The sequence below is a fragment of the Triticum dicoccoides genome, chromosome 4B, assembly GCF_002162155.2.
Source record: "Triticum dicoccoides isolate Atlit2015 ecotype Zavitan chromosome 4B, WEW_v2.0, whole genome shotgun sequence".
In the NCBI taxonomy this organism is placed as follows: domain Eukaryota; kingdom Viridiplantae; phylum Streptophyta; class Magnoliopsida; order Poales; family Poaceae; genus Triticum; species Triticum dicoccoides.
In genome coordinates, this window is record NC_041387.1 from 643,352,041 (window position 1) to 643,363,091 (window position 11,051).

Consider the following 11,051-nt stretch of genomic DNA (forward strand, 5'->3'; position numbering starts at 1 on the left):
CCCTACAAACAATTTCTTCTTATGTTTTCCGCTAGATAAGAACTTTGGAGTGATTCTTTGTTGCACGTTGAGGGATGGTTATGTGATCCAATTATATTAGCACTGTTGAGAGATTGCACTAGCGAAAGTACGAACCCTAGGCCTCATTTTCAAGCATTTCAATATCATTGTGCTCCGTTTTATCAATTGCTACCTTGCTGTTTTTTATTGTTCCTATTACAAAAATCAATATCTACTCTTCATACTACACTTTTATCATCATCTCTTCGCCGAACTAGTGCACCTATACATTTTGCCATTGTATTGGGTGTGTTGAGGACACAAGAGGCTTTTTATTATTTGGTTGCGGGGTTGTTTGAGAGACCATCTTCATCCTACACCTCCCACGAATTGATAAACCTTAGGTCATCCACTTGAGGGAAAATTGCTACTGTCCTACAAAACTCTGTGCTTGGAGGCCCAACACGTGTCTACAAGAATAAAGTTGCGTAGTAGACATCAAGCTCTTTTCTGGTGCCGTTGCAAGGGGGCTAAGTAAGCGGCACTCACATCCCGTCAACCACGCTCTTTTCTGGCGCCTTTGCCGGGGAGGTGAGTGCATGAAGGTATATCTTTTGATCTTGCAATCGAATCTTTTAGTTTCTTGTTTTATCACTAGTTTGGTTTGTAAAAGAAAATTACAAAAGAATGGAATTTAAGTTGCATCATATTGTTCATATTTATAATGTCTTTCATGAAAATGATGGAAATGAAAATTGTGCTAAACTATTAGAAGAAGAATGCTATAAAATGTTTGGCATAGAATCCATGAATGATGAGCATGATTGCATGTTGCTAGTATGAATTCTTTGAATATCCATGAAGCTAGTGATATGCAAAGCCATAAGTTTGGGGATGATGTGTTTGATGAAGATGATATTTTTATTCCCCCAAGTTTTGATGTGCAATTTTTTTATAATGGTAGCATGCCTCCTATTATGATGATTACAATGACGAACTGGATTTTGAGAGGTCATGACTTTATTTAGTGATGAATCCACTATTTTGGAAGAGATATCAATTGATCATGAGTACGAAGTTGCTATCTATGATGATTATGGTGATTACATGTTTTCTATAAAGAATAATGATAATCATGAAACTTGTCATCATGATTTTAGTTTTCAATCTCATGATAGTTATTTTGTTGAGTTTGTACCCACTACCATTCATGAGAATAAATTTGCTTATGTGGAGAGTAAGAAAATTTCTACGCTTGTGGACCATGAAAGGAATGCTTTATGTGATGGTTATATTGTTGAATTTCTTCATGATGCTACTGAAATTTTTTATGAGAGAGGAACATATGCATTTACATATTGCAATAATATCAAGTTTCCTCTCTTTGTGTTGAAAGTTTTGAAGTTGCACTTGTTTTGCCTTCCTATGCTAGTTGATTATTGCTCCCATAAGTTGTTTGCTCATAATATCCCTATGCATAGGAAGTGGGTTAGGCTTAAATGTGCTAGTCATATGCTCCATGATTCTCTCTTTGTGTTTTAGTTCTTTACTTTTATGTGAGCATCATTGAAATCATCATGCCTAGCTTAAAAGGCATTAAAGAAAAGCGCTTGTTGGGAGACAACCCAACATTTATCCCTACTATTTTTGTGTGTTCACATGATTAGGCTACTGTGGTAATCATGTTTTATTGCTTTTGTTTCAATAAAGTGCCAAGTAAAGCCTTTGGGATAGTGTGGATGATAGTTGACTTGATTCTGTGCAAAAATAGAAACTTTTGTGCTCAGTCCAGGAAATTTGAAAATTCACTAGAACGTCATTTTGATCTGAATATTTTACAGGTGATAGATATACAAATTCTCTATGTTGTCCTAATTTTTCAGAATTTTTGGAGTAGCAGAAGTATGGTTGGAGCATAGATTACTACATACTATTCTGTTTTTGACAGATTTTGTTTTCAATGCATAGTTTGCTTGTTTCCTAGTTTCTATGGCTCATATTGCTCAATATAAATTGTTGAAATGATATGCTACAGTAGTCATTGCATGGAAACAATTATGAATCTTGTCTTTGACAGTACCAAAGTGAAATGGTTTGCTCTTTATCATACGAACCTATCTCACGAAGTTCTGTTAAGTTTTGTGTGATTGAAGTTTTCAAGTTTTGGGTGAGATGTCGATATGAGGAGAATAAGAAGTGAAAAGACCCTAAGCTTGGGGATGCCTAAGTCACCCCAAGGTAATATTCAAGGAAGAACAAGCAACTAAGCTTGGGGATGCCCCGGAAGGCATCCCCTCTTTTGTCTTCAACATTATCGGTAACCTCACTTGAAGGTATATTTTCATTCGTCACATGATATGAGTTTTACTTTGAGTGTCATTTTATTTTGTTAGGTTTGGTTGATGTTATTTATAATAATGTTTTGCATCTTTCTTTTCAATAAAAATGTCAAGGATAGCCTTTACCATGCTTATTTTGCAAGTCTACATGTTGCTGTTTCAAAACAGAAAGTTTATCGCTGTTGCAAAAATTCCCAAGAAAAATCAGAATGTGATAAAATGTTGAAACTCTTTGCATAATAAGATCTGGCAAATTTTCTATAGTATGGTAAATTTTCAGAATTTTTGGAGTTAGGGAAGTATGACGAATCTTGCATTCTTTACAGACGATACTGTTTTGGCAGATTGTTGTTATGGTTGCATTGTTTGCATATGTTTGCTTGTTTAATGATTCTATTTGAGGACAGGAGTATTAAATATGCATAGGCATAGTATGTAATGTTGATAATAATTTTAGTGATTTTCTATAGTAGAGAATGATAAGGTTATTGCATTGATTTATACTAACTTATTTCACGAGTTCTTGTTGAGTTTTGTGTGATGAAGTTTTTGAGATTTAGGGAAACCCTGATATAAAAGGAATTAAGGAGACACAAAAGCTCAAGCTTGGGGATGCCCAAGGCATCCCAAGATAATATTCCAGTAAGTCTCAAGCATCTAAGCTTGGGGATGCCCCGGTAGGCATCCCACCTTTCTTCTTCAACAATTATCGGTTAGTATCGGTTGAGCCTAAGTTTTTGCTTCTTCATATGATGTGTGCTATCCTTGGAATGTCATTATTTTGTTTTGCTTGCTATTTTAATAAAATACTTAGATCTGAAAGTTTTTAAATAAGATAGAGTCCACAATTACCTACCTATTTACTTAACTACTTGCTTGATCTTCACTTATATCTTTTTGGAGTAGCTTGTCATTTACTCTTGTGCTTCACTTATATCCTATGAGTAAATTTTTGAATGAATTGAATATCCTGAAGTTGAAATTGTATGTTCATATCATGCCTAGTGGTAGCTTCACATTGGGTTTAGAAAGTGAAATCTTTTGAAGCTTGACAATCACAATATTGGTCATACAAACAATTCATGAATGATTAGTAGAAGGAAGAGAACTTTCGCATGCAAATACACTATCTTGGAAATCTTTTGTGATTGTGAGCCCCCATGAAAATATTATATGCCAAAATTGTTGACGTTGGACAAGGAAGACAGTGTAATGATTTATGTTTGTTCATATTCACACATAAGTTATATTGTCATAGATCCTTCAACATGTGGTGCTTGCCCCCTATCTTTGCTAGCCAAAAATTCCGCACCAAGTAGAGATACTACTTGTGCATCAAAAAACCCTTAAACCCAAATCTTGTTTTGGGAGTCCACCATACTGACATGTCTCCAACATATCTACTTTTCTAACGCTTTTCCTCTTGTTTTGGACTCTAATTTGCATGATTTGAATGAAACTAACCCCAGACTGACGCTGTTTTCAGCACAACTACCATGGTGTTGTTTTTGTGCAGAAATAAAAGTTCTCAGAATAGAACGAAACTTTGCGAGGATTTTTATATCAATAAAGAGAATTTCTGGAGCCAGGAGATACCTAAGGAGGGCACCTGGGTGGGCACAACCCACCAGGGCGCGCCTGCCCCCCAGACGCGCCCAGGTGGGTGCTGCCCACCTAGTGGCCCTGCTGACCCTGAAACCGATGCTACAAAATCACATTATTCCAAAAAAAAACAGGGAGAAAGAATTATCGCATTTCACGAGACGGAGCCGCTGCCATCTCCTGTTCTTCATCGGGAGGCCAGATCTAGAGTCAGTTTGGGGCTCCGGAGAGGGGGATCTTTGATCTTCGTCATCACCAACACATCTCCATCGCCAATTCCATGATGCTCTCCACCGGGAGTGAGTAATTCCTTCGTAGGCTCGCTGGTTGGTGAGGAGTTGGATGAGATTCATCATGTAATCGAGTTGTTTTTGTTAGGGCCTGATCCCTAGTATCCACTATGTTCTGAGATTGATGTTGCTATGACTTTGACATGCTTAATGCTTGTCACTTTGGGCCCAGGTGCCATGATTTCAGATCTGAACCGTTTATGTTATCACCATTATATTCATGTTCTAGATCCAATCTTGCAAGTTCTAGTCACCTACTACGCGTTATGATCCGGCAACCCTAGAGTGACAATAGTCGGGACCACTCCCGGTGATGACCGTAGTTTGAGGAGTTCATGTATTCACTGTGTGCTCATGCTTTGTTCCGGTTCTCTATTAAAAGGAGGCCTTAATATCCCTTAGTTTCCAATAGGACCCCACTGCCACGGGAGGGTAGGACAAAAGATGTCATGCAGGTTCTTTCCATAAGCACGTATGACTATTTACGGAATACATGCCTACATTATATTTATGAACTAGAGCTAGTGCCGTATCACCCTAGGTTATGACTGTCTCATGATGAATATCATCCAATGAGTCACCGATCCAATGCCTATGAATTTACCTTATATTGTTCTTGCTAAGTTACTACTGTTACTACTGCTATTGCCACTGCTACAAAATCACTTCTACCACTGTTACCGTTACTGTTGCTGCTGCTACCATTATCAAAACTATCATATTACTATGCTATTAATCACTTAGCTGCAGATAAGTAATCTCCAGGTGTGGTTGAATTGACAAGTCAGCTGCTAATACCTTCAAATATTCTTTGGCTCCCCTTGTGTCGAATCTATAAATTTGGGTTGAATACTCTTCCCTCAAAAACTGTTGCAATCCCCTATACTTGTTGGTTATCACATACCTACTATAGATTGTGTAAGATCCTTCAAGTAAGTTGTCATCGATGCAATAAGGCAATAAAAATTGCTTCTAATAGTTTCAGATCATTTACTGTAAGAGAAAATTGAGTGTTGTATGAACTTTTGATGGCGAAGAATAAAAGTGACAGACTGCATAATAAAGGTTGCCATCATAAGGGGCAATATATCGTGACATTCTCTTGCACCAAGGGATTGAGCATACAACCAAAAAGTGCATGGCAACCTCTGCTTCCCTCTGCGAAGGGCCTATCTTTTACTTTTATGTATTTACTTTCATACAAGAGTCAAAGTCTTTCTCTCCATTCCTTTTTATTTTCTCTTTTGCAAGCATCATGTGGTGAGGAAAGATCTAGGCACATATATCCAGTTGGATATGGGTAGCATGAGTTATTATTGTTGACATCACCCTTGAGGTGAATACGTTGGGAGGCGGAATTATAAGCCCCTATCTTTCTATGTGTCTGGTTGAAACATTTTTCTCATGTGTATGCGGTGAGTGTTAGCAATCATAGAAGAATATATGATGGTTGAGTATGTGGAGCTCTTACTTAGACTCTGTTGAATAAGTTGAATTGCAATTGTTTGGTGACTAAGAATATAGGTTGTTGAGTTTCAAGAGAATTCATTGTTTTAACCTTGACATGTGAATTGGTTGCTACTTGGTCACGAGAAGTTTTATAAGAAAGAATTGCTGTTATGATGCTAGAAAAGTGATTAAAATTGTCATTGATCAAAATTGTGCACTTTGCTAGCATTCAAGCTTCATAAATTATTTCTTTTATCATTTACCTACTCGAGGATGAGTAGGAATTAAGCTTGGGGATGCTGATACGTCTCCAACGTATCTATAATTTATGAAGTATTCATGCTGTTATATTATCATTCTTGGATGTTTTACAATCATTTTATAGCAACTTTATATCATTTTTTGGGACTAACCTATTGACCTAGTGCCTAGTGCAAGTTGCTGTTTTTTGCTTGTTTTTTACATCGCAGGAAATCAATATCAAACGGAGTCCAAACACCGCGAAACTTTTTGTGGATTTTTTATGGACCAGAAGACCACCAATGGGCCAGAGCAGCACCTAGGGGGGGGGTGGTTCCCCGAGGGGGGAACAACCCACCAGGGTGCGCCTGGGCCCCCAGGCGCGCCCGGTGGGTTGTGTCCACCTCGGTGGCCTCCTGCACCCCCTCTTCGCCCTATAAATTCTAAAATATTCCAAAAACCATCACGGAGACCCTAGAGCGTAAGTTCCGCCGCCGCAAGCCTCTATAGCCATAGAAAACCAATCGGGACCCTGTGCTGGCACCCTGCCAGAGGGGGGGGGGAATCATCACCGGTGGCCATCTTCATCATCCCGGCGGCCACCACGATGAGGATGGAGTAGTCCACCCTCAGGGCTGAGGGTTTGTAACAGTAGCTATGTGTTTAATCTCTCTCTCTCTCCCTCATGTTCTTGAGATGTCACGATCTTGATGTATCGCGGGCTTTGTTAATATAGTCGGATCATATGGTGTTCTCCCCTCTCTATCTTGTGATGAATTGAGTTTTCCCTTTGAGATTTTTTTATCGGATTGAATACTTTTATGGATTTAAGAGCACTTGATATATGTCTTGCAAATGAATACTCATGGTGACAATGGGGTATCATATTGATCCACTTGATATATGTTTTGGCACTCAACTCGGGGATTCCCGAGGTGACATTGGGGTAATCTATGCATAGGGGTCGATGCATGTTCTTGTCTTTGTTTCTCCAGTAGAAATCTTGGGTCACTCTTTGAGGTTCTTTGTGTTGGATTGAGTATTATGAATCTGAAATTGTTTGATGCATATCATACAATTAACTCACGGGTACTCGCGGTGACATTGGGGTATCTAGGCGACATTAGAGTTGGTTGATATGTATCATATGGTGTTATTTTAGTACGAACTCTTGATTAGATCGATCAGAAAGAATAGCTTGCTGTTATTTTAGTACGAACTCTAGGATAGATTGATCGGAAAGAATATCTTTGAGGTGGTTTCGTACCCTACAAACAATTTCTTCTTATGTTCTCCGCTAGATAAGAACTTTGGAGTGATTCTTCGTTGCACGTTGAGGGATGGTTATGTGATCCAATTATGTTATCACTGTTGAGAGATTGCACTAGCGAAAGTACGGACCCTAGGCCTCATTTTCAACATTGCAATATCATTGTGCTCCATTTTATCAATTGCTACCTTGCTATTTTATTGTTCCTATTACAAAAATCAATCTACTATCCATACTACACTTTTACCATCATCTCTTTGCCGAACTAGTGCACCTATACAATTTGCCATTGTATCAGGTGTGTTGGGGACACAAGAGACTTTTTATTATTTGGTTGCAGGGTTGTTTGAGAGAGACCATCTTCATCCTACGCCTCCCACGGATTGATAAACCCTAGGTCATCCACTTGAGGGAAAATTTCTACTGTACTACAAAACTCTGCGCTTGGAGGCCCAACACGTGTCTACAAGAATAAAGTTGCATAGTAGACATCAGTTGCCTTCTTGAAAGGTTTGAGTTCTAACCCGACGGCTATGATAGCGACACAGATCTTGCTGGTAGATCGCCGAACGAGCCGCCACAAGGTCACACTCTTCATCCAACAAATCAAGAGCATCCTGACGTGCTTTCTCATTATCAGCTTCAACAAAAGCCACCACGCGGGGCGAGTCATGACGGTTATCGCTTGGAAGAACCACCTCGGCCATGTAAACCATGAAGAAAGGTGTATAAACTGTCGATCTATTGTGGGTGGTGTTGATACTCCATAGCACTGAGGGTTACTCTTCAACCCAACAACCTGGCGTCCTTTGCAAAAGGACCATAAGCCGGGGTTTTATCCCTCTCAAGATTTCTTGATTGGCTCTTTCAGCTTGACCATTGGACTGGGGGTGAGCTACCGATGAGACATCAAGACAAATATGCTCTCGTCGATAGAATTCTTTCATAGGACCTTTGGATAGATTAGTGCCATTATCAGTTATGATGCTATGAGGGTAACCAAAATGGAAGATTACTTTTTTCATGAATTGGACCGCCGTTGCCGCATCACACTTACTGACCGGCTCTGCTTCAACCCACTTAGTAAATTTATCAACTGCCACCAAGAGGTGGGTCTTCTTATCCTTAGACCTTTTTAAAGGTCCAACCATGTCAAGCGCCGAAACCGCAAATGGCCAAGTAATTGGAATCATCCTCAATTCTTGAGCCGGCACATGAGTCCATCGAGAAAACTTCTGACAACCATCACATTTGCTAACCAGATCTTCTGCATCAGCATGAGCCGTCAACCAATAAAACCCATGACAAAAAGCTTTAGCCACAAGGGATTTAGAGCCGGCATGATGGCCACAGTCTCCTTCATAAATTTACCTTAGAATCTCGCGACCCTCTTCAGGAGAAACACAATGCTGAGTGTAACTCGCCATTGACAATAGTCATGGACTTAGACCGCCGGGTTATTTTCCTAGCCAAAGCTTCATCCTCAGGCAACTCTCCCCGAGTCATATAAGCCAAATAAGGAACTGTCCAATCAGGGGTTGCATGGAGAGTCGCCACCAACTGTGCCTCCGGGTCAGGAACTGCAAGATCTTCTTCAGACGACAACTTAACTGAAGGATTATGTAGTACGTCAAGAAATACATTAGGGGGCGCTGGCTTACGCTTAGACCCTAGCCTACTGAAAGCAGCAGCTGCCTCATTCTTTCTGCGATCAACATGCTCCACTTGGTAACCCTTGAAGTGACCAATAATGTTATCAACCAACCGGCGATAAGCCGCCATGAGAGGGTCTTTAGAATACCAAGTGTCTGAAACTTGCTGAGCCACTAGATCTGAGTCGTCAAAACACTCGACCCGTCTTAAATTCATCTCTTTGGCCATCCGCAGGCCATGGAGCAGGACCTCGTACTCACATGCATTATTAGTACAAGGAAACATTAACCTTAGAACATAGCAAAACTTGTCACCTCGTGGGGAAGTCAAAATAACTCCAGCCCCCGAGCCCTCAAGTTGCCTAGACCCGTCAAAGTGGATTGTCCAATAAGTATTATCCGGCTTGTCCTCAGGTATCTGCAACTCTCTCCAGTCGTTGATGAAATCTACAAGAGCTTGAGACTTGATAGCAGTTCTTGGCATATACTTCAAACCATGGGGTCCAAGCTCAATGGCCCACTTGGCCATGTGACCTGTGGCTTCTCTATTTTGAATAATATCACTAAGGGAGCAGAGCTGACCATAGTAATAGGATGACCACGACAATAATGCTTTAATTTGCGACTGGCCATGAACACCCCATATACTAGCTTCTGCCAATGTGGGTATCTCTGTTTGGACTGAGTTAAGACTTCACTAACATAATAAGTCGACCTTTGAACTTGGTATTCCTTACCGACTCCTTTCTTTCCACTACAACTGCTACACTAATGCCTCTGCTATTAGCTTCCACATATAAGAGCAAAGGTTCCTTCTCAATAGGAGATGCAAGAACCGGCGGCTCATCAAGCTGATTCTTAAGTGCTTCAAACGCTTCATTAGCAGCATCACTCCAAAAAAAATGATCTGTTTTCTTCATCATCTGGTACAGAGGAATAGCCTTATCTCCCAGGCGGCTTATAAACCGGCTTAAAGCTGCAATACGACCCGCTATACGTTGAACATCATTGACGCATGCCGACTTAGCTAGTGAGGTGATAGCCTTGATTTTCTTTGGGTTAGCTTTGATGCCTTCCTCTGAAACCAAAAACCCAAGAGCTTGCCTGCAGGCACACCAAAAACACACTTGGCCATGTTAAGCATCATCTTGTAGACCCGTAGATTATCAAAGGTCTCTTTCAGATCATCCAACAGAGTCTCCTTCTTTCTGTACTTCACAACGATATCATCCATGTAGGCATGAACATTGCGTCCAATTTGACTGTGAAAGCAGTTCTGCACACAACATTGATAAGTCGCGTGGGCACTCTTAAGCCCAAAAGGCATAGATACATAGCAGAAAGCTCCAAAAGGCATGATGAAAGCTGTCTTCTCTTGGTCTTTGACTGCCATCTTGATCTGATGGTATCCAGAATAAGCATCCAGGAAACACAAACACTCACAACCCACCGTAGCATCTATGATCTGATCAATATGGGGAAGAGCAAAGGGATCAGCTGGACAAGCTTTATTAAGGTCCGTGTAGTCCACAAACATGTGCCAAGTGCCATTTTTCTTAAGCACCAACACCGGGTTAGCCAACCACTCAAGATCAAAAAGTTCAATGATGAACCCAGCTGCTAAGAGTCGAGCCACTTCTTCTCCAATGGACTTATGTCTCTCCTCATTAAAATGATGGAGGAATTGCTTGATTAGTTTAAACTTGGGATCAGTATTGAGAGTGTGCTCAATGAGTTCTCTCGGTACACCCGGCATGTCTGAAGGATTCCATGCAAAGATGTCCCAGTTCTCATGGGTGAACTTGATAATCGCGCTTTCCTATTTTGGATCCATATTGGCACTGATAGTGAACTACTTAGATGAGTCGCCAGGGATAAAGTCAACTTGCTTGGTGTCATCTGCTGACTTAAACTTCAACAAAGGACCATGCTCTATGGTTGGCTTCTTTAACGGAGTCATATCCGCCGGGTCAACATTGTCCGTATAAAACTTAACTTCCTCCATGGCACAAGCAGAATCAAATAAGCAGCATCGCCCTCTTCAGATTCCAAAGCTATTTTCCCGTCACCATGTACCGTGATGGTACCCTTGCGACCCAACATCTTAAGCTGCAAATACACATAACAGGGCTATGCCATAAATTTGGCATAAGCCGGTCGTCCAAACAGAGCGTGATAGAGGCTTCTGATCTTGACCACTTCAAAGTTC